Below are 12,950 nucleotides of genomic sequence, written 5' to 3'. Positions count from 1 at the left end.
TCTATGGCTAAATGGAAAGCAGGTCATCCTTGTCTGGGTTAGTAGGATGTCAAAAAGAAAGATTTAAAGGAAATGAGAACTTCCTGGGAGAGTGTAAAGAGGGAGACTTTGAATAGATCGGGATGGAGGAGGTGCGTGCATAGCCGTGTTGGCCTCAGGCGGTTTGGTACTGCGGTGAGCTACTAGTAGTAGTAGCTGACACGTTATCTTTTGTTGGATTTGAATTTGCATGATTAGCCTAAAGGACCCATAAAGCATAGGTGAGATTGTCCCCCCTCCAATAAAGCTCTTCCTCTTCCCCAGCTTTACTTATACAGACTTGTTGCCCATCTTGATTGCTTGGGTATTATTTACACAATGGTCATAAGTAATTAAACAACATGGGTAAAATTCAATAAGATTAATACATGACCATCTTAAATCAAAATACAGCAATCACACATTTAACTAGCTGCACTTGATTTTTGTTAAGGTTAATGTTTGCTTATTCATGAGCTTAAAAATTAAATATATGAGACTAATAAAAAATCAAAGAATACTAAACAGATACTTGACAAAACACGTTTGGTTTTCACTAAAGTCTGTAGCAAATGATTTACTATAGCCAACTATAAATTACAAATCCAAGGCTACCATTGCAAAATAGAAGTTAGATAGATTCATCTTTCAATTTTATTAGCAAGATATGTCAACTTTCTATTTTTCAGGTTATTGGTCTCACTGAAACATGACTTAACGCTCAGAACTTGGGTATCTTACAGATTTCAGAATATACACTCTATAATAAGAATTGTCAGATTAGACAACACCAAGGAATTGGAGCATATACATGGAGTGATATTGAGGTTTTGGTAAGAAGTGATCTGTTGTTATATCAAGAGATGCTATTTGAGCCACTTATTTTTCAGCTTAGGCTTAAGCCAACAGATGTTTACGTGATGGTACTATATAGACCACCATCTGGGTTTATACCTGCTTTCATGGATCTTTTGGAGAAACAATTGGAGAAATTACCTACTGGTTCACACACTTTTTTCTTGCTTGGGTACTTCAACATTGACCTACAGGACATGAATTTGAATACTCCTATGGATTTTCTACAGCTATGCATGTCATACAATTTGTTCCCTACTATTAATATTTGTATACATGTTACAGCATTAGTGTCATTTTTACTAATTTAAATTTTTTGGATCCAGGAGTTATTGTAAGATGTATCTGACCGTTTTGGGATTTCAGCAGGTTTTAAAATTTGTATCCCATGAAAGCAAAGTTCCAGATTTAAAATGAGTGTGTTCTCTGTGCTTAACCAGAATAATCTTGAACAGTTTAAACAAGAGATTTCAGATATTGATTGGAATAATTTTGTTAAAAATACAGATGACATAAATATAAGCTTTCAAAGATTTTATAATACACTGATTTTGATTAAAATTTGTATTGAGGATTGGATATGGTCAAGAAAGAAGGTACCAAAAAAACCATGGTTGTCAACTAGTTTGCTCTGGTGTATCAATATGAAAGATAAGTTATATGAAGTTTCATTAAGGAATGAAAATGATCCAGTTTGCAGGTAAATTTATAAAAATTACAGAAATACTCTTAACAAACTCCTGAGATATGCTAAGAAAAAATATTATGAAAGTAAGTTTAAAGAGGCTTGTGGTAACCCAGCTAAAGCATGAAAAACTATTAAAAATGTAATATCTTCAAAAGACTCTGTTTGACTGATGAGGTTATTACTTATGATGGGTCAGCTTCAAGTGAGCCAGAAAATGTCTGTAATGCCATGAGACTTTGAGACTCATGGCTCCCTTTGAGACTTTTATGGGGACTTCTGTTTATGTATCAATGTATCTAAGGCCTGATATGCAAGATGAAATTTATGAGATAATCTTTGAGATGAAAAGTACTTTGACTGGGAGTGATTGCATTAATCTTCTTACTTTAAAAACAGCATTTCCAATAATTTCAAAAGTTTTTACCTCCCTTATTAATGCTTGCCTAAAACAGGGTAAGTTTCCTAAATGTCTTAAAATTGCAAGATTAACCCCTGTTTTTAAAGGTGGCAATAAGAATGATCTGGGGAATTATTGATCAATTTCATTATTACCTGTGTCTTAATTATAGAATATATGAGCATCTGGAACAACATAAACTTTTACATCCAAATCAATTTGGTTTCAGGAAAGGTAGAACCACAGAAATTGCAATTTTGTTTATTACTTCAGTAATTAATGAAGCACTTGATAAGAAGCTTAGGGTAGCTGGTGTATTCTTGGATTTGGCTAAGGCATTTGACACTGTTGACCATTGTATATTATTATGAAAATGTGATTTTTACTGACTAAGGGGTGCAACATCAAGTTTGCTTCATAATTATCTTCAGAATAGACAACAGTATGTTCATTTACATGGAATTTTGTCTAGTAAAAATTGTGTTAATTGTGGGGTTCCCCAAGGTTCTGTATTGGGTCCTACTCTATTTTTAATTTTTATTAATGAGCTGCCTGATTTTGTTAGTGCCCTACCCAAAATTACTGATTTTGTTGATAATGGTCCTAGTGAAACACAGTTCACTGCACCCTTATTTGCAGATGACACAATGCTGATGTGTGTTGCCCCTATGGAACAACTGCTTATGTCAACATTAAATGCAACAATGACCAAGATATGCATATGGCTAAAAATCAATTACCTTGACCTAAATATAGGTCAAATTTTGTTATTTTTTCTAGATCTCCAAATTTTTATCCTTGGATCACTGAATTGATATCAGAGCAGGGAATTATTAAACATGCATGCTTCACCAAGCACCTTTGAATTAATGTTGATGAGACCCTCATTAAGGAACCTCCTAGGTATGATGCATAAATTAAAACGTATTTTCCCCCCAAATATTTTATGGTTGTTATATTTTTCCCTTATTCACCCTTATATTTGGTATTGTTCTTTGATATGGCTTGGTACTTTCCCCTTGTTACTTTGTCCAATCTGTGTGATCCAGAATAATGTTATCCAAGTTTTTTGTCATGTGGGGAGCCAGGAGTATATGAGGTCAGTCTACAGTGAAATAAATATAATGCCTGCAGCCAGATTGGATGATTTTTATATATAAGTATCATAATGAGGGCCTTCCAGATTGTTTTGCAGGTGTATTTTGTGAGAGGCCAGATGTTCACCAACATAATACTTGAATGCAAGGAAATATTGAGGTTCCTAGACTTGCTTCTAGTAGGTCTTCTTTTTCTCTTGTTTATAGAGCTTCCAAATTTTGAAACAAACTTAATAAGGATATTAAGGATTATGGTAATTTTAACCAGTTTAAATCCAATTTACATTTGGAGTTGCTTGGTAGGTACACTTTTGAAACAGATTAACTATATTTTCAGTGGGTTTTTTCTGTATTTTTCATTGTGTTGTTTTGGGGTTTTACATTTATATTATAGTGTTTTGTTGTTTATTTGTACATTGGTTTTGGTAAATAGTCTAATGCTCTATACTCTTTTTCTTTTTTTTTAGAATTTCCTTGCAAGCTCTGCTTTTGTTGCGCTATTATGTAAAAATGATTATCTTACATAAAATTGTTCTACTACTAGGGATTTAAGCCATGCCATCAAGACATTAGGGAAAAGGACTAGGACAAATTTAAACTGGATGCAACTGCTTGGCTGGTCAATATGTAGTTTTCAGCATAATTTAACAAGGTTGAAAGTGAATACAACAAGGATGAATGCCCGTTTTTCTTCTGTAGTTAGATGATTGATTTGAGGGGGAATTGCATTTTGATCCTTCAAAGGGGCTAAAACCTAGCCTAACCTTTAAAAAGAAACTAAAGCCTGCAAAACTAAGGTTGTTTTTAAGAGTTTCTTGCTCTTTTTGAAAATATGTTACTATATGCTAACAATGCTTTAATAATTGAGATTAAAAAACAACAATAAATATTCCTGAATCAAATACAAAAGGCAATTTTTTCTTACTATTCAGTTTTTTTACAAGCTTATTTTTAAAGTTCTGGTTACTATGGGCTGCTTCAAGCCCTTTTAGAGTTAAGAATATAATTTCTCCTGAAGTGATTATTAAATTACACAAGAGCCTAAAAACAACAGTAAAATTCTAGTTGAGTGACTTCTTGCGATCTCAAAAAGGGGTTAGGTTAGGAAAATAAAATTTTCAGGGATGGGTCTATAGGCTATAGTATATCTTGGGAAGGTATTTTAAAGAACCTATCTCCACTCCTTCTCCCTCTAGAGGGCCCTGTAATTTGCCTACACAACAGGTCTATACCTATTGAAATTTTGACAAAACAACATTTTTCCTAAATTTTCAGTTATCAGTTGCTTTTTCTCTGCCTTTAGTTCTGAAAATGCAATTCTTGTTATTTGAGTAGAATTCTGAGCTATATCAATGTTTTTTTTTGAAATTTAAGAAATGTATTTGCATATCTTTAAAACTTTATAAATTGGGATTGAGCAAAGTTATGAAGCTGAAAATAATTTTGTTGTATTTTATTCAAGCAGAAAATCTATTTTGCAAGGTTTCACTTTTATAACAGACATATTTTTGAAGGTCATCAAAGGTCAGGGCCCTCTAGAAGGAGTGGAGGTGGGTATTTCAAAATACCTTCCCAGGACATACTTTAGCCTGTAGACCAATCCCTGAAAGTTTAATTTTCCTAATCTAACCCCTTTCTGAGATAGAAAGAAGTCAATCAACTAGAATTTTATCAAACCAACAAATGATGCATTCACTTTCATCCTAGCCAAGCCAAATCCCACTGAAACTGTATTTTCACAGGCTAGACCTATAGACCAGCCTAATCTCATTATAGAAACTGAATTAACATAACTAAATAATAGTTGTAGTATTGTAGTGTTTAGTTGAGAATAGGGGATACGCCAGATTGTTGCCATTAGGCATATCTTTCATGAACTTTTATCCTCAGGGACAACAGGCAAGATAGCCTAGTCTGTGAACAAAGATAGACACCAAGGCACAGCTGGCTGGTATTTCAAGCTATCATACAACGTGATTTCTATCACGCTCTGTAAAAGGTAGAAAATGCATTCTTGCTTAAATAAATACAGCAATATATCTCTAAAATTCAAACCAACTATCTCCAGGTCCTACTAGCGCGAATATTATTTTTGAATAATTACCGTTGCCAAATGAAATATTTATGAATTCTAGGAAAATTTATCATGCACTATTCAAGCGTTCTCTCTATTTTTTTTTCTCTTTTTTAAATTTTATTTCTATGTTTAAGGGATAAAGGGAAAGCAAAATAGAGGTAAAGTATATTGTATTGTATCGGTTTTTTAGTGTTCCAGTTCCAAAAATTGTAGGGAGGTATATGGACTAACAACAAGTCCTTTCACCTCTTTGACTTCTTCTTCAGAAAAAAAACTAGCTACTGGAAGCGCTATTCTCCTCCAGTCTGCGAACAATGGATATATACGATTATGAACAATAATACACTGTTATTGATTGTGGGAAGTGCGAGTACCTGAGCTACCTGTCCCCAGCAGTTTAAGGCACTAGGCCGGCCGGTACCAATACGGCTCTTCCTACTCATTCCCGCTCTCTTCTGCACAATCAAAAACTATGGATAAATCGCGTCCCTTTAAAAATTGACTTCTTCAAGCTTTAATCTTTATTAAACAATATTTCTCTTCTTTAAGGTATCAATTGCTGCCTTAAATATCTTAGGATCAATTTCCCATGGCAGGTTAGAATCCAGGATAGCTGTATAAGTATTTGAAATCTTAGCCAAGGAGCAGAAACGCTTAAGAGCAACAGTCTCCTCACTCTGAGCCTGGCAATCAAATAAAATATGCTGGATTGTTTCCTCTGTTGAAAATCAGATTCGGCATAAAGGGGAATGATGTAGCTTCCAATTAAATAACAAGCTATTTAGAAGTAGGGCACCTGATTTCAGCCGGTAATATAGCACTGTATTTAATCTTGTATGAAATGGAGATAACATTAATGTACTGTGATTAACTTTGGATCTTTGCCTGATAATATCTCGTGAATTGAGGTCAGAGGAAGGACTAGGAGATAACATGGAAGCCTTTGCTGCTAGAGAATCAGCCATATCATTATATTTTATACCTTTATGACTAGGAACATGTTGAAAATAAACTTCATTTTCCTTGATCTTAAGATTAAGAAGCTGTCTTCTAATATTATATAAATCTTTGTCATTAGCAATTCTATTAATATTTTGGATCAGTAGTAATGCTGAGTTAGAGTTGGAGAGACAGAGTATATTTTCAGATTCAATGTTATAATTTATAAGAGCATCCAAGGCCAGGCGGATGGCGCATAATTCAGCAGACAGGATAGAAGATCCCAATGGGAGAGGAGAATAAATATTCAAATTCAGGGATGGGATACATGCTCCTGCTCCAGCTCTTTCCCTCTGGACGGATCCATCTGTACATATTTTTCTACAGTTGGGGTAAGCCTTTGAGATGTGTTCAGCCAAAATAGTCTGGATCTCATAATTAGGAATCAAATCTTTACTAATAGAGATAAGTTCTACTTGACAGCTTGGAGGACTCATTTCCCATGGGGGGACTCAGTAAAGGGATATGCATAAAGCGAATGTTGATTCCAGTTTGGGACCTCCAGTTGAAACTGATTCCATGATGAATGGGCATTGGGACAGGCTGACTTCTCAGCAAAGGTATGTGCATATACAGCATGCTTGGCCCCATAAGCCTGGATTTGCGAGAAATACTTTATCCTTAGACTAGATGCTCTTTCACTTAGGGACACCAATCCCGACAGTGTTCTTAACTTTGACAGAGGAGTATGCTGATGCACACCCAAAGCTATTCGAATAGCAGAATTTTGTAAAGATTCAAGGATTTTGAATGAGGATGGGGGACGAGCTGAAAATATTTGAATCCCATATTCTATATTTGAACGAATATATAATTTGTAAAAATCCAAAATAATTTTTGGGTGACATCCCCACTTATTTCCAGCAAGTCTTTTTAGAATACAAAGTCTCTGAATAATCAGAGATTTCAAAGAGTTAATATGTTCATGCCACTGCATTTTAGAATCCATTAATAAACCAAGTAACTTCACTGAATTGCAATATGGGATCTCCCTTGAGAAAATTGTCAGTGGATTAGGAGGATCTAGATTACCATTAGTAAATATAATGGCTTTAGTTTTACTGATTGATATTGGGAAGCCAAATGCTAAAGAGAATCTCTGGACTAGACTTATATCCTGTTGAATAAGGCTTTGAAGAAGGCTAATATCTCTTCCTGACTTCCAAATGATCAAATCATTTGCATAAAGGCCAAATGATGCATGAGATACTTGAAATTCAGAAACATACAAGTTCAATAGAAGAGGACTCAATATTGTACCTTGAGGAAGTCCTCTCGTAATGGGGCATTGCTCACTTCTAGACTGATTTACTTGAACGTAAAAATATCTATCAGTTAGAAAAGACTTTATAAAACTTATAAAAGGATACGGGAAGTCAAGATTTATTAGGATTTCCAATAATTTATTGTGGACTACATTTTCATAGGCATTCGACCAGTCAAGTGTTTTCACTTTTTTCTTTTCCAGTGTTTTCTTTTGTTTTTGTTTTTCTAAAATAAACCGCGTTGTTAAATTAAAATTGAAGACGAAGTAGTAGTAATAGCGGTAGCTGTCCAACTAGCAGTATTAGAATTAGTAGTAGTAACAGTATTAGTAGTATCAGTACTACTATTGATAGAAATAGTATAGCATTGTTAGTAGTAGTATCGTAAAAGTATTAGTAGTAGGATTAGTACTAATAGATGTAATAGCAGTGATATTAGTATTACTAGAAGTATTAGTGGTAGTATTAGTATCAGTGGTGGCAGTGGTAGTAATATTAGCAGTATTAGTAGTAGTAAAATTAGTAGGAGTAGGGCCAGTTGTAGCAGAAGTAGTCAGGGGTGAAGCTAGCGTTATGAATTTGGTTGGAGGGATATAAACAATGTAGGCTACCGAAAAGATTGTCCAATTTACCGACAAATGAAGACACATAATCAAAATTAAAACACCAAAAATTCCATGGCTTCGGTACTAGTAGCAGTAGATGCAGCAACATCAGTAGTGACAGTCTTAGTAGTTTTACGATTAAATGAGTAATTAGTAGCGACAATTAAAATGTAAAAAAAAATGTTTGAGAAAGTAATCTTATGACTTCAGGCTGATTATCTTACCTCAAATTTTGCTAGGTCCAGATTTTTGTTTGCTTTTTATTCAGGTTTATCACAATTATCCGAGATTAAACAGCCAAGTGGGAAAATTAGGTAATCTCAATATCAGTATAATTACTTTTAGGGCGTTCGTTGCTAATGAAAACCCGTATCTCAAGCGTCACATTGGTTTGGTTAAAATACCTTTTTTCCCGCCCGGTCCAATCTTATGTTTTGACTGTCCAATAGTATGGATGTTAACTTGTCCTTTTCTTTTAAAACAACTTTCTGAGGCTTATAATAAAGCTAAAACCTCAGTCAAGGAGCTATTTTTGCCTTTTTTAATTTTTTCAAAATTATTGTTTTATTGAAGTCTATTCAATCGACTTGATTACTTTAGTCTGTCCAATCATTAATTTCATGATCAATTTTTCTTAACTGTATTTATTTATCTAATTTTGCTCTTTTCTTTGTTAGTAAGTGATTTTTTATTATCTGAGCTAGTGACTGGTTTGTACTCTCTTTGCCTAACAGGACCATGAGCCTTTGGGGGAATCGTAAAGTGTAATATTGCATGTGTATTCCACGATAAAATCTTATCTTAGGAGTAGTAACACCAGCAGCTGTAGTAGAAGTAGTAATAGTAGCTGTAGCAGCAGCAGTAGTTGTATAATAGTAGTGAGAATAGTAGTAGTAATAGTAAAGTTTATTTTTTCATATGTCACTCCGAAATAACAGTAATACAATATAATGGGCTTCATTAACCTCATATCTCTAGTTGTTCCAGATTAGATTTGTCTGCAAACTGTTATCCGTATCAAAACGTAGTTGACTGAATACCATCTTAATGAAATGATGCTGATGAGTCGTGTGCAAAAGGTCTTAGAAATTTTATTCTGTCAGTCTGGAATGTCTAAAATCGAAATCAGTGACCCCACCAGTGAATTAAATAAGAATTCCTTTGTTAGGTTAAGTAATAATTGCAACTTTAACAATGAAACGGTTGGATTGAATTTTTCGCCAAAATTAAATCAATTTGAATTTATTAGGTTGCAATTATATAATTTATTAAGATAAACCGGATTCCCATCATTTGTTATGGGAATTTAGTTCCTGGTTGTAGAATTCTTTGGTTAGTTTTACAGCTTGGAAGCACTTACTTGTCATGAAGACTTTGGACTCACTTTGTGTTGTTTACAATTGGGACTGATTTAAGTTTATGTATATTTTTAAGTTTCTTGATCTTAGAAACTTTAATCTTAATGGAAGATCAAAATTTGTTTTAAACGCCTTCTTAAAAGATTAAATAAAATTAAATAGATAAAATAAATAAATCCCGCAATTAAAGCCCTTCTGTAATTAGCAATAGTAACTTCCAGAGACCTGAAAATAAGACTCGATGGGGAACACGAAAAGAAATGAAGCCGAGGAAGAAGATTTGGATAAGTTTTATACCTTATTATGTTCTGAGATCTTGTTATTGTCTCCTATCACTACCTTGTCCTTCTAGGAGATATGAATGCTGGAATTACAAATGAGTCTCGCCAGTGAGATTTACCGTTGAATTAGTAAAAGTGGATAGTCCAAATGACAACAGGAAAAGAATATCTCTCATTGAAGGTCATGCGAGGTGCTAACGAGGTCTCAAACCATAATAAGGTATAAAACTTATCCTAATCTTCCTCGGCTTCATTTCTCAAGACGTAACCGGTGATAATGGTAATTTTTTGTGTATCCCATCGAGTCTTACTTTTAAGTGCATGGGTGTTGCTAGTGCTAATGACAGGAGGACCTTGATTTCGGGAATTATTTATTTTATCTGTTTAATTTTATTTCATCTTTTAAGAAAGTATTTAAAATAAAGTTCGATCTTCCATTAAAATTCAGTCGTTTCAGATCAAGAAAATAAAAAATATATAAATAAACTTAAATAAGTCCCAATTGTAAGCAACACAAACTGAGTCCAAAGTCCTTATGACAACTAAGTGCTTCCAAGCTACAAAACTAAGCAAAGAATTCTACAACCGTGAACTGAATCCCCACATCAGATGATTGGAATCCAATTTATCTGAATTCATTATATAATAATATGAAAAAAACTTCGTTTTCTTAAAGAGTTAAAGAGGCTGCGTCCCAAAGTGGAACCTTAAAACGTACAGGAATTAGAAGAGGCAGTTGGGGGGCTGCCGCCCCCCAAACCCCCAGCTTTTAAGGACTCTTTTGTACAGGTTTTTTTTTGTGGGGGGACTTCATTGTTACTATTTACTAGTTTCGGCGCAATGGTTCTCCTGTCCTCTTGTGTTTAACATTTTTCGAAGTTATTCCATTATTCATTCATTTCAATTTTTTGTTAATTAAAAGAGGGCCTTTCCGAAGCCAAGAGCGGGGGTTAGCAAAAACACAAAAAAACCTGTACAAAAGAGTCTTTAAAAGCTGGGGGTTTGGGGGGCGGCAGCCCCCCAACTGCCTCTTCTAATTCCTGTACGTTTTAAGGTTCCACTTTGGGACGCAGCCTCTTTAACTCTTTAAGAAAACGAAGTTTTTTTCATATTATTTCTGTACGTTTTTCTACAATCCATGGTGGATGTAATTTAATAATTCCTGTACTCCTCGTACAGGAATTAGGAGAGGAACTTGGGTGGCTGCCGCCCCCTCCGCTTTTAAATCATTGTATAAAATAGAAAAAAATTATTAGGACTATAAGAAGACTATTAGGAGAGGCAAACCCCCCGCTTTTAAAGACTCTTTTGTACAGGTTTAATTTTTTTTCATATTAATTCTGTACGTTTTTCTACAATCCATGGTGGATGTAATTTAATAGTTCCTGTACTCCTCGTACAGGAATTAGGAGAGGAACCCACTCCCGCTTTTAAATCATTGTATAAAATAGAAAAAAAATAGATAGAATGACCGAAATGTTTCTTTTGCTCATAAGAAGCTAATATTCTGTTATCTCTCAAATGATAAGCTGTCCAGGTGTTATCAAAATTTTTTTGATGTTGTGAAAAAAAATCGCCCGTAAGGGACTTGAACCCTTGACCAGAGGATTAAAAGTCTCACGCTCTACCAACTGAGCTAATAACTTGCATGTGTGTAAATATAACTTCTCAATAGCTTTTAAAAATTTCAAATTAACATGGGCTCTTATGGAGAGAAATCCGTTAATTTAAATAGCTAATGGGTGGTTTCTGGAAAACAGGGAAGGAGTTATCGGATCAAGCTGAAATTTCGCGGATAAGCTCCTGGTTCGTAGGGGACCTTAACTTGTGAATTTCAGCCCGATCGGACAACGTTAAAAGGGGTGGGGGGGGTTGGAGGGTCGAAACTTTCGGGGGGTTAAGATTTTCCTACGAAACTTTCATGGGCACTTACTCGGAGAATTCCGCATCGAATGAGTCTTCGTACACCCAGATCCGATGTCGGATGTGACCTGTAGGCGTGGCGAAAAAAAAAGTAAATGAATTTTAAGTGGCTATGCGTGGTTTCTGGAAAACAGGGAAGGAGTTATCGGATCAAGCTGAAATTTCGCGGATAAGCTCCTGGGCCCTAGGGGACCTTAACTTGTGAATTTCAGCCCGATCGGACAACGTTAAAGGGGGGCTTGGGTTGACAGGTCGAAACTTTCGGCCAGATTTTCCCCATGAAGAAAAAGTTGGAGGGGGATGAAATTTTGCAGGTTTCTTAGTTGGAGCTCGGGCTACGAAATGCATCCCTCCCCATCCGTCTGCGACCACTGGAACCGAAGATCGCTTAACATTGTCGTGTGTCGCCTCTTTATAGAGGCACGAGTGTGCCTCCTTGATTGCAAACTAACTGCAACTCGCTCAAATCTTCAGTGTCGCATGTCTTCTAACCATGTGTGTCTTTGCTCTTCATTTTTGACAAGCCGCCACTGTTCATCTAACCGCTAACCTTCATTTTCATTTTTGACTCATCACCTTCTCGGTGTCACATGCCTTCTAACTACGTGTGTCTTATTTCTTCATTTTTGAAACACTCTAATTGTCGTTTTCAGATATCTTTTAACCACGTGAGTGTAACCGCGTGACTTTTCTCTTCGTTTTTGAAACTCTCTAATTGTCGTTTTCACATATCTTCTAACCACGTGTGTCTTTGCTCTTCTGTTTTATTTTTAACTTGCTCCGTGTTCCATGTCTTCTAACCGCGTGTCTTTTTTCTTCATTTCTGGAAAGCTTTAATTGTCGTTTTCGTAGATCTTCTAGACGCCAAAAAAGGGGTGAGGGAGTAGGTCTAGTTTCCCTCCAATTTTTCCTTCATGGAAATTCTCTTCCCTCATAATAAATTCCTCCATGGAAAAATTCTCACACGTAACCCCTTCCCTCCGACCCACCCCGACCCCAACACGATAAAGTCCTCCTAAAAACGTCTGTACACTTCACAATAACCATCACTATATGTAAACAATCGTCAAAGTTTGTAACTTACAATCCCTCCCCTGGGGACTGTGGGGGATTAAGTCGTCTCCAAAGACAGTTATTAGGTTTTCGACTAAGTTGAACAGAATGGATATCTCAAAATTTTGGTCTGGTGACTTTGGGGAAAAATGTGGGTGGGAAGGGGCCTAGGTGTCCTCCAATTTTTTGGTCACTTAAAAAGGACACTATAACTTATAATTTCCGTTAAAATGAGCCCTCTGGCGACATTCTAGGGCCACTGGGTTGATACGATCACCCCTGAAAAAAACAAACAAACAAACAAACACACACACAAATAAACAGGCATCCGTGA

General features: G+C 35.4%; 1 protein-coding gene across 1 annotated transcript in view; it reads right to left on the bottom strand.

Annotated features, from left to right (window-relative positions):
• LOC136028209 (uncharacterized) overlaps nucleotides 1-5,119 on the bottom strand; it is a 44,322-nt gene extending 39,203 nt beyond the window's left edge. Inside the window, exon 1 of the mRNA XM_065705924.1 lies at nucleotides 5,074-5,119. The gene's annotated coding sequence lies outside the window, so the exon portion shown is untranslated. The remainder of the gene's footprint in view (nucleotides 1-5,073) is intronic.
• Nucleotides 5,120-12,950: the final 7,831 nt, after the last annotated feature.

This window comes from Artemia franciscana, chromosome 6 (genome assembly GCF_032884065.1).
Source record: "Artemia franciscana chromosome 6, ASM3288406v1, whole genome shotgun sequence".
In the NCBI taxonomy this organism is placed as follows: Eukaryota; Metazoa; Arthropoda; class Branchiopoda; order Anostraca; family Artemiidae; genus Artemia; species Artemia franciscana.
This window is presented reverse-complemented; position numbering and strand designations above follow the sequence as displayed.